The sequence below is a fragment of the Lygodium microphyllum genome, chromosome 18 (assembly GCF_053477565.2).
Source record: "Lygodium microphyllum isolate KBCC chromosome 18, Lygodium_microphyllum_v1.1.10, whole genome shotgun sequence".
Classification (NCBI taxonomy): Eukaryota; Viridiplantae; Streptophyta; class Polypodiopsida; order Schizaeales; family Lygodiaceae; genus Lygodium; species Lygodium microphyllum.
Window position 1 is genome coordinate 78,110,127 of NC_141152.1, and position 12,245 is coordinate 78,122,371.

Below are 12,245 nucleotides of genomic sequence, written 5' to 3' on the forward strand. Positions count from 1 at the left end.
AGATATGTAAGGCATATGCGTGTGTGTTGGAGTTGGAATCCTCAATTACCCAAATATCTTTCCATCGACCTCCTAATATTTCCATAAAGCTATGTCCCACAAGAAGAACCTCATGGTTGGAGCGTGCTCTTCCTTTGTGAGCCAATTTGGAAGGGGCCTCATTTCTCATTTGATTTAGAGGATCAAAAGCAAGCCTTAGATTCAATTGTGGCATGTGATTCTTCTGTTTCCTACTTTTCTTATTCCAAGAGGTGCCTCATTCTACTCCTTCCTATGCTCACGAGGCTAGATTTTAGACCTTCTCTTCTGGCTGACTAGTGGCTTGGGAGACTACCAAAGGATAGGTTCTCCTGATTTTTTCACCTCAAAGAAGATTGTGTTTATCTCTGCTTCTTTATCTCTCAACTCTTTGTCCCAAGTCCTGATTTCTTATGTTGTATGACTCGGGGGCACTCCTCCATAGGCCAAATGCTCTATGTTGGAGAGGGTTGCAACAAGTTCTTCTATCTTCTAGTGAAAACCTCCTCTCTCTCCTCCTTGCTAAATCATTCATGTAGTCTTCCTAGTTCCATTTGTGCTTCTTGCTTTGCTATTCAGTCTACAATTCTCAATAATTGGGAGGATATTTCCAATGTTAGTAGCCCAATTCTATCATTGACCATCCCTAAGAAGATTTTATCATTTCTTGTTAGCAATAGATTGTTGGATTCCCCCAATAGGATTTCTTTGTAGCTTAGTTGATATGGATGGTAATGGATAATGATTGTAGAGCCATTTAAGGTACCTTCTATTCTCCTTGTAGCCAATGAACAAGTGGGAGATGGTTTCTTCTCCTTGCCACATCTCAAGTAGAGCCCATTCAGTAGTCCTATTTTCAAAGCTTTCTTGTGCATCCACACACTCTTGTGTAGGATTAGCCATAATAAACAATATATTTTGGGTTGGGACAACCACAAATCAGATTTGCAGGAATTTGTGTTCCCATTGGCTCATATTCCATGAGAGACTCCATCCATTGTTCAACCTATCAATTAATGTGGTGTTGGAGGATGGCAATTTGGGAATTGAGGATAGTTTAGCTTGAGTTTGCTAACAAAAAACATTAGTTTTAGCGGCTCATTTCAACATGCCTTCCTTTCAATTAAAAGTTGCACATCACTATTATTAGTTCTAAACTTTTATTTGAGCGCTATGTCACTTAGGCAAATTTTCCCTTGAAAATCCCTTATATCTCCCCATACCCTAATGCCTTTTCTATTGAGCTGAGTTGCACTTTTAAGGTGTCCCTCTATTGTAGGAGGTATAACTATGCCCAGCCCAATTGAGTCTGAGGTCACACAAGGTCTAGTTTTAATATTTATATGGATAGAAAAGTTGTGGTTTGTACTTTTGCTAGTACAACTATGCCCACCCCAATTGAGTTGAAGGTTGCCTAAGGTCTAGTTTTAGCATTTATCTAGATAGAGAAGGTGTGGTTTGTACTTTTGCAAGGTAGCTTATATTTGTTTTGTGAGAGGGGGGGAGGGGGGGGGGGGTGATCCTATGGGAGAGAATTCATTTCTAGGGAAAATCACATTATGGGTGGGGAGATTCGAGAGTCTTGGACATTCAATCTGTCTAAATTTGCTAAGGTTGTTGAAGGGGATGCAATGGCAGTGGAGAAGGAGAAGAGGAAGATGCGGGAGACAAGAGCACACACAATGTAGGTGCTATCAAGAATGATATGATAGCCTTATTGCACTTTCATATTATATATGAATAAAGAATGGGCGGTCTATGTACATGGGTAGGCCCAGTGGCCTTTTACCCCAACAACCTCCCATTAAAGGGCCAATAGGCTAGGGAGTGAAAAAACAAAGAAAAAGTAAAAGAGACAAGGTGAGGAATCATGACATCTCACCCAACACCCAATCAAAAAGCGAGCTATGCAACAAGCATCAGGAACCTCTGTAGAAGAGTGAAGCAGCCCCAAGTCCATGACATCCAGGAGACAAGCGATCCTACAACTCCATATAGTGGAGCAATCCAAGAGTGCTTCTCATGAAGCAAGCACAACTCATGAGTGCAAGGCTGTAATGCATAAACATTAGAGTAGCACATAGCATCAGCGTGGCGCATAAGAGACAGCTAAGAGCACATGGACTCTCCAAAGTCAATCCTAGAAGAAGGGCTAGCATCCCGGACACATGTTAGACGAGGTCTCAAGATAGTATGCGGCCTCAATGAAGTGGAAGACTAACATAGTAGATCAACCATAAAGCACACTGAACGTGCATCAAGAGGCTTGAGAGATGTTTGTGTCTCATAAAAGATAGCATGATGCCTGCATATAGCCTGCTGGGCATCCTGTTAACCTCGAGTCAAGATGGCGGAAAATGAAGGAAAAAGCAGAAAAAGCACGAAAAAGGAGCAAAGACACGCAGGTGACCGCTAAAGCTAAGCCGGGACAAAAAGCGCAATTTTAAATGAAAGGCGCCTCAAAAACTTGAAAGACTCTTGTAAAAGAGTGCCAAGCTCCCTCCTGTGCCAATTGTAAAATATTAGACGGGTGTAGGCTAAAGGCATAATGCTAGAAGAGTAAAATGGAAAAAGGACCTTGCCACAATTGTCGGTCATGTAAAAAAGGGGATGGGTGCCCATGGGATTTTAGGGCTTGTATATAAAGTTCAAAAAAATGAATGGAAGCTCATTCTTTGGTGTGTGGCTAACAAGAGCTCTTATCTTCTTCTCTTCTTCTCTTCCTTCTTGCTTGTACGTGCTCTTGAGAGAGGGAGTGTGAGAGTGTGAGTGTGTGGGAGTGAGGGATCAAGAGGGTGAAGCTCTTCACCATCTCCTCTTCTCTTCTTCTCTTCTCTTTTCTCGTGCACGTGGCTATAGAGGATGGAGCTTGGCGATGGAGGAGGCTTGAGCTTGCATCAAGAATCGTGGAGCTACCGAGGTGTGTGAGGGAGGAGGAGACTCACATCGACATCAAGGTAAGCTCACTACACTCGTAGGATCGACGGTGCGTTAGCTAGGTGAGAGATAGCCATTAGAGCTCGCTTGAAACACTTGAAGCAATAAGCGGTCCGTGGGTCTTGGCGGTTGAGCGTGAGCTCCCTCTACACATCCAAATCCCATAACCTGTAAGCCTGAAAGTCACCATCTCCATAACCAAGGAGGATACATCTATGTGACATAGGCATATCTGGCATATATACAAATGCCTGGCAGCCAAACATCCTCAAGTAATCATAGGAGGGTCTCATACCACTCCATGCCTCGTGTGGTGTAATACCATCCAAAGTCAGAGACAACGTCCTATTAAGCAAATAGATCGTCGTCATAAGGGCCTTAGTCCAAAAGCCATAAGATAACCCTACTGTGGTAAGCATAGAAGCAACTTTTGCCTGTAGAGTCAAGCACATGCCATGAGCAATCCCATAATACTGTGAGCATAGGAAATCAATGCCAGACTACTAACAATAGGACTAAAAACTGGGAGAGATAGCATAACTATCATCATCCATCTGCAAGCACGTTGGCCTGCAACTAGCAGAATCCATAAACCTATCAAGCATAACTTCGACATCCTCAATCCATACCAAGGGAAAATCCCAAACATAGTGGGTAGCACGATCCACGAAGGTCATAAAGTATGATGCTCCACCAAGAGACTGGGAAGGCATAGGTCTGTTGAGAAGTAAGCATGGGAACTCTCCTTATACTAGAGAGGATAAGGGTAGCTAGGTGTAAATGGATTGGAGGACGGGGGAGCAAGGGGAAACCCTAACCCTAACCTCTCCAGAGGCTATATAAACTACCTAAAGTACACACTCACAGTTGAGGAGACTGTACTAGTTGTACCTTGAACAACTAACTAAGCAAGATCTTATTCTTGTACTTGAGCTCTCTCTCTCGGCTTTCATAGCCCCCAGTGGGCCATCTCCCTCTAAGAGGGTTTGGAGAAATCCCCATCTCTCTGTGGTGCATATGGCCTAGGCGATAATGCCATAACAATGCATGTGGTATCCAGATAATTGCAACCACAGAATCTCCCACATGAGAGACATGCACTGGGTAATGAGAGCCAACTCTAGAACCTTTGGCCAAAACCAAGTAACCACAACAGATTGTCCATGACCTATCCTCCCAAAGAGAAACAGAGTAACCTGCATCATGCAACTAACTGACAAAAATCAAACTCTTACTGAGAATGGGAACATGTAAAACATCCCTGAGCATAAGAGAAGTTCCATTAGGCAAAGCTAGGTGTATGTCCCCTGTACCAACAATAGCATAAGACTGCTCAAGGCCCAAATCAATACATCCATCAACCTCCCTGTAAGAAGAGAACCATGTTCTATAAGGGGTAACATGACAAGAGGTTGAAGAATCCAACATCCAATCAAAGACATAGGCTTGATCATTGAGCAAGTAAGCTGTGGGGAAACTAGATGACAGGAGGACATGCTCAACTATATAATCATGGGTAACTGCATGTACGTCACCACTAGAAAGAGTGGTAACACCTACTGCATCGCTGACTCTCTGCTTATGTTGAGTCCGTCTCTGTCTCTACTGCTCTCTAATCCATCTAAAACATTTTCTTTTAACATGCCCAAGCTTTCCACAATGGAAGCATACAACATCTGTTAACTGGAGAACCTATAGAAGACGACAAGGAATCCAAGTAATCATGAATAGGGCTATCAATAGCATCCACGAAACTCAAGAAGTTGAGGGTTGTCCCAACAGAGGGAACCTGCTCATAAAGATAATCATCTGCAAGTACATCAGTGGTAGAAGCATGCTACAAAAGGCTCATGAAACCTCAACGGATGGGAGGACATAAAGACATCAACCAAGGATGCAAAAGCTCCCACATGAAGAAGAGTCATAGCCATCTACATGACATGACCAACCACATTACGGTAAAGCATAAGACAACTGTCATAAGAGCATATGATATTCAGCCATGAAATTAGCCCATAACCATATGCATATAGATAGCTCTGCAGTACATCATGCCAGCTAAGAACATCCAAGTCAAGTAAAGACCGACAAGTGCCAAAGCATCCTGCAAGAGTCAAGCTCCAAGAGAAGCCCAAACATATGTACAACAACATCCAAATAAGTGGCTTTGTAAGGTACAAGACAATAGACAAAGTGCATAGCCGGGTAAGCATGCATAGCATTTGCTCTCTAACATGCACGGGCAACAAGAGCCTAACTAGCATAAAGGCTAGGCAACAAAGAAGCAAGAAAACCATAACTGCATCCCAAGCACTGTAAAGTCCACTAATCGACCAAATAACCCGAAATAAATCCAAGCACCAATGAGCATACAAAGCTCAATAAAACTCTGCCAAGACAATGATGCAACTCTGCTCAATACACATCTATCTAGGGATTCATAACATCGGAGAATAAGATCAAGTAGCATCCAAGATCGTAACGGAAAAAGCCAAATCAATGTCCAAATGCTCCACAAAAGTCCTTAAATGCAAGTCTTGTCAAGCCCAAATATCTGCCATACTCCAAAAGTATCCACCAAGACATAAGCCCACATGGGTAGCCTAGGCATAAGCAGTCATAAGTGGAATGCCAGCTGTAAATAAAAAATGACAGTGAACCATAAAATTGAGCTCTACTTCTTGCTCAAAAGCATTCTGGGAGAAAAAAGAACCATGTGGCATCATCCAAATACATTAGTATATACCCCCAAATAGCCTGGAGCACCCTGTGACCAATAGGCATAACCTAACTGTAGCATAAATAGCTTCAGCCCAGTAGTTTCCACTAGTAAATAAAAATCCAAAAATGAGCAAACAGTGGCTCAATCCAAGCTCACAAACATAGGCATACTTTCCCATATGTATAAGCATCAACCAAGCATAATCAGGCATCAAATGACCATGTAACATAAGCATAAAATGTAATGATAGGGAGCTGCCCTATTTTGGGCTGCCTGTGGACTGTGTAAAATAGTCAATGGCTGAGAAAATTCAGCCCCAAAAGCATCTCACATCATAGGCATACATTCCCTGACATATAGGCATCATTTGGGGATAATTGGGCATCAAATGACCATCACATGTACCTGTATAGATCAATGATAGGGTGTTGCCCTGATTATGATAATCCTGGAACTGATGAAATAGTCCATGGCTAAGCTAAATTAGCTCCAAGCTCAATGCCAAACATAAATATCAATGCCCAAACCCAAAGCCAAGTGTCGGGGGGCTTCAACAAGCTATAACCAAGTGCTAGATAAAGTAAATGAGCTGGGGACTACTACAAATGTCAGGGACAGATCAAGCCTACTACTATTTATATAGCCAAGAGGAGCTCAAAATCAAAGCCCCAAGTCATGTGTAAGTGCCCAAGCTCAATACCAACCTGCTGGGGGGTCTCAATAGACCATAAACAAGTGCCACGTGGGTGAGGAGTTGCTATAGATCTCTATCATGTTGGAAAAAACGTCTGTCAACATGGCTGATTGCACCAGCTATAGATATGGGACTGGGGAATGCTACAAAGGTTGCAAGTGGTGGGGGGAGTCCCCAAGGGGCCAAAGAAGGCCACTAATCAAGCCAAAGGTGGAGAGGAAGCTTCAAGATTCACGGGCAAGCTCAACAATGGCTACCCTCTTCAAAACCTTGCATGTCCATGAAAATGGTTGAAGTGAAGATCTCATACCTCGTGTGGGAAAGGTCGGGAAGAGATCGGAAAGCACTCGCAAAGGACCGGCTCTGATACCAGTTGAAGGGGATGCAATGGCAGTGGAGAAGGAGAAGAGAAAGATGCGGGAGAGAAGAGCACACACAATGTAGGTGCTGTCAAGAATGATATGACAACCTTATTGCAATTTCATATTATATATGAATAAAGAATGGGCGGTCTATGTACATGGGTAGGCCCAAGTGGCCTTTTACCCCAACAGTTGTGCATGAATAAGATGTCCCATTCTTCTTACGATTGTTGTGAGAATCTAAGGATCCACTTGGCGTCAACTTTATTAGTCATTGCATGGATATCCATGATTCCTAAGGCCCCCCTATCTAAGGGTCCACTTGGCATCAACTATTGTTAGCCATTGTATGGATATCCATGATTCTCAGGTCCCCCCTTATTTTTTGGGGAGGGTACAAGTCACCCATGCCACTTTTGGTGTTTTGAACTTCTTAAAGTCCCCTCCCCAAAGGTAGTTACAACAACAAAGAGCTTCTACTTGAGTAAGGCAATATTTGGGGGGTCTCCAACATGCCAAAAAGTAAAGACGTGAGGAGAGGATAATGTGGTTTAGGATAACTATTCTAGAGGTGAGTCCTTGATGTAAATGATTCCATTTATTTAGATTTATCTCCAATCTACTTAGGACCTAGAACCATCTTTGTTTTAGGGATACTCCAAATCCCATTAGTATTCCTAATAATCTAAAGATTGTTCCCTCTTTAATTGGTTGGCAGCCAACATCCAATATCCATTTAGGAGATTCGTTTATCAAAGTTCTAATACATGTCTTCGCATGGTTTATCCTAGACCCTAAGGTGAGGCAGACTATCACTAGACATTCCCAAAAGGGGGCTTATGTGGTTGGGTCATTATTTAGTGTGGCATTGGTGTCATCCACAAATAGGTTAATGATCATATTCTTCACGCTAATTGGCATTTTGATGCCTCAAATATTTCCTTACCTCACTTGGTCTTCTACAAGCCAACCCAGTCCATTCACTACAATAGCATACAAGTGAGGAGCTAGGGGGCAATCTTGTCGAATATATATTGTAAGAGGAAAGGGTTAATAAGATACGATTGACTGATATTTTAGTAGACATTATCAAAGAGGATTGACACATATTTGATATTTTTCCTACCCAATCCCATGTCTAGAGGTGATTGGACCATAAGGTCCCAAGGTAGTCATAGGCTTTGTCAAAATCAATTTTTAGAGAGACATAGTTTTGGTTATTTTTCTACGCTAAGTCGTCCTTCCCGCATAGCATCTAAAATATATCTCCCCTTTATAAAACCCTTTTGTTCCTTTCTAATCCATCTGTCCAAGTGTATTGCAAGTCTATGTGCTAAGGTCTTAGGAGACACTTTGTATGTCATATTCAGACATGTAATTGGCCTCTAGTTTTTAAGGTTTTCCTTTTCATCCTTTTTATGGATAAGCTTTATCACACCTTTGTTAATGGCGGATGGGAGTGCTCCATAATAAAGAGCTTCCTTCCCCATAGCCATAAGGGGAGGGTTGAGAGTGTCATTGAAGGTTTGATAAAATTCATTTGGGAATCCATCTAAGCATGGTGACTAGCCCTTGGCCAAAGATCTAATGGTGTCAGCTAGCTCTACTTCATGGAAGTCAATATCAAATAGGGAGGGAATATCTTTAGGGACTACCTTCTGTCTACAAAGGGACACATAGGCTTGGCATCAATTTGTTGCTTTGTCAGTGTACTAGGGAGACTAAATATGTCAAAAAAGTGATCATGAGCTACTTTCATGTTTTCCTCCTGGTGGTCTTGGCCAAGGTCCCATCTTTACTCTTGGGGAGGGGGATTCTATACTTGTTTTGTTTCTGTTGTTTGGGAAAGTGAAAATTTTCTTGTGTAAATCAATCTATTTTGTCTAACCGCTAACATTTAAAGAATAGACTCCTCCATCTATTCTTTAAATAGATCATGCAATTTGGCCTATATAAATGTTGGATCTGGCCTATATAAGATTTTCCTAAAGGTGATTGTCTCCTCCATCTATTCTAAATCGACTACCTCCTAGTACACCTTTGCTCTACATTGTTGCCTAACTCTGTTGAGGGTTAGTTTGGTTTCTCTAAGGAAGTTCTAGGATCCTCTAATAGATTGTGACCATGCTTTTTACTTATCCAAGGCCTTATTACAAAGCAAATAAGGAAAGATAAAGAAATCATATGCACTCTTAAGATCAACTAGATCAAATCTTAAACAATTAACAACAAAATTATATTTAAACTTTGTCACTTACTCATGAACATTGTTATACACATATACAATATATTGGATATTGTGCATGCTCAAGCTTGAGCTACAAATATTCTCTCCTTGCATCAAATATGTTCCATTGTTCAAATTATTAGGGGATTTTTGTTCCACAATGAAAAAGGAGCGGGTACATGGAAATATGACTAGGAATATAGCATTCCAATTGGTTTGGTTGCAACCTCGCCTCCATCAAATGTAGGTGTGCCAAAGTGCTACTAAAATTACATAATTCTTTCCAATACTTATCAAAAACTACCAAAACAAGCATTTCCTTTTTAGATTCAACAAAGTGAATGGCCCTATTTTGGGGTTTCAAATTTGTAGGAGAAACAAAATATATTTGTTGGTTAATGCATTGAAAGGCTACAACAAGACAATAGTTGAAAGCATAAAAAATCATGTCACGTGCCACAAACTAACCTTATTGCGATCCATTATTATGTATTCTAGTCATCTACTATGTTGCTATCCACTCGACTACAACATGCCATATTGTTGCATTATCCTTGTAATAAAACTTGAAAACTTGTAAATTCTATGAATGTATCATTTCATAACCAACTTACATGATCGCTTCAATGCTTTTATTGAATAATTACCTCGATTACAACATGCCATATTGTTGCATTATCCTTGTAATAAAACTTGAAAACTTGTAAATTCTATGAATGTATCATTTCATAACCAACTTACATGATCGCTTCAATGCTTTTATTGAATAATTACCTTTGCTTGATAAGCTTAGAACACTTTGGAGTTCGCAATGTCATCTCTAACGTACATCCCCAAATCTCAATCATGTAACATTTACTTATTTTCTTGCTCTATTTGTTTAGACCCACTAGTGTATGTGACCTTACTTTAGGAATCTTAAAGTCATTACCAATAATTGTTGATTATGTAACAACTTTATGACTTGTCTCATTAACTTTTTATTAAGGGACCGTTCTAAAAAAGAAAGAGAATATGTGATGGACAATAGTGTCTATGTGCAAACTTGTTCCAAAGAAAGCAAATACTACTTGTGAAAAAGGAGGACGAGGAGATGAATTTTTCTATCTTCACTTTTTTATTATCTTAGTACCTTGTTTGTAAAGCATTCAAACGACTTGTCAAAATAGGCATGTCCACATTCTAAGTCTGTAAAATCATTTTAGAACAATCTAGCAGCTTACAACTATCACATATAGAAGAAAGTTGAGAGAGAGCTAAGGGAATTATAGCCCAAGCGATTTGAGCACGTGGGTGAGTACATGCATGCATGAGTTTCAATTCCTAATTTTGAATGGAGAGATACAAGAGCAAATGGAAAGCAAAAGTGCTCATATTGGCTTGTGTGCTTCTCCATGGTACATGTTGTGCATGAAAAATGCGAACGTTAATTAATATTGTAATGTCTAGCTTTATTATTTTCGTTGTAGGTTCGGAAGGCCTCGAACCTCCGAAGGACTTCTCGAACCTACCCCTTTTCCAAACCTCCCTTTTTCAATCAAAACCCCTTCCCTTCCCCTCTTTCTCATGTGTAATCTCTCATTTTCTCTTTCCCCTCTCTATTTTTATTAAAGCTCCCCCCGCTTCCCCTTTTTTAATTAAAACCCCCTCCCATCTCTCTCACTTATAATCTCTCTCTTCTCCCCTTCTTAATTAAATTCCTCCCCCCTCCTCCCTCTCTCTCTCATTTGTAGGGCCTAGGTTCTCTCTCTCTCTCTCTCCCTCCCTCCCTCCCTCCCTCCCTCCCTCCCTCTCTCTCTCTCTCTCTCTCTCCTTTAATTAGGCTCTCTCTTTTCTCTCTTAGATTAAACTTTTTAATTTCAAACTTTTCTTTTAATTAAATATATTTAAAAGATTTTTTAATTTAAAATTTTTCGAACATAGTTTTTCACACACTTTGAGAGAGAGATAGAAGAAGAGAGAGAGAAGAAGAAGGATAAAAAGAAGATGGAGAGAGAAGGGGAAAAAGAGGAAAGAGAATAGTATTTTTTAATTAAAATTTTTTCTTCTCCCCTCTCTATCTCTCTTTGATTAAACTTTTTAATTTAAATTTTTCTTTTAATTAAATATTTTCAAAAGTTTTTTTAATTTAAAATTTTTCGAACATAGTTTTTCACACACTTTGAGAGAGAGAGAGAGAGAGAGAGAGAGAGAGAGAGAGAGAGAGAGAAGAAGAAGAAGAAGAAGAAGAAGAAGATGGAGAGAGGGGGGGAAAGAGGAAATAGAATAGCCTTTCTTTTATTAAACATTTTTTCTCCCCCTTCCCCCCCTCTCTCATGTGTAGGGCCTAGGTTCTCTCTCTCTCTCTCTCTCTCTCTCAAATTAAAATTTTTAATTAAATATTTTAAAAACTTTTTTAAATTTAAAGTTTTTTTGACATAGTTTTTCACACACTTTAAGAAGAAGAAGAAGAAGAAGAAGAAGGAAGAGAAAAAGACGGAGAGACTGGGGAAAGAGAGAGGGGGAACATAGAGAGAGGAAATATAAAATTTGAGAGAGAGAGAGAGAGAGAGAGAGAGAGAGAGAGAGAGAGGAAAAGAGAGGAGAGAGGAGGGAGAGACAAAGAGAGAAAAGAAGAAGAGAGAGAATTTAAACCCAGACAAATTATAAAGAGAGGAAATATGAAATTAAAAGAAAGAGAAAAGAAAAAAATTTAAAGAGAGAAAAAGAAAAAAGAAGAAAAAAGAGGAAAGAGAAGGAAAAGAGAGGAGACAGAGGAGAGAAGAAAAGCTAGGAGGGAGAGAGAGAGAGAAGAAGAAGAAGAAGAAGAAGAGGGAGGAGGAGGAGGAGGAAGAGAGGAAGAGAGATGGGAAAAAAGAGAAAAGAGAAGTCTTTTTTAAATTTTAATATTTTTGAGAGAGAGGGAGGAAGAGAGAGAGAGAGAGAGAGAGAGAATAAATTTTAAAAGAGAGAGAGGGAGAGAAGAAAAAAAGGAAAATTAGGAGAAAGGGGAGGACAAGAAAAGGGGGTGGAGAGAGAGAGAGAGAGAGGAGAAGAAGAAGAGAGAGAATTATATATAGGGAAAAAATAAAATTTACATACTTTAAGAGAGACTGAGGGGGGAGAAGAAAGAAGAAGAAGAAGAGAAAGAGAGGGAGAGTAAAAAATAGAGGAGAAAGAGAGAAGGAAAAGAGAGGAGAGAGAGAGAGAAGAAAAATGCAGAGAGAAGAAAAGGGGAGAGAGAGAGAAAAAAAATATTTAAAAAGAAAATAAAGAGAGAGAGAGAGAGAGAGAGAGAGAGAGAGA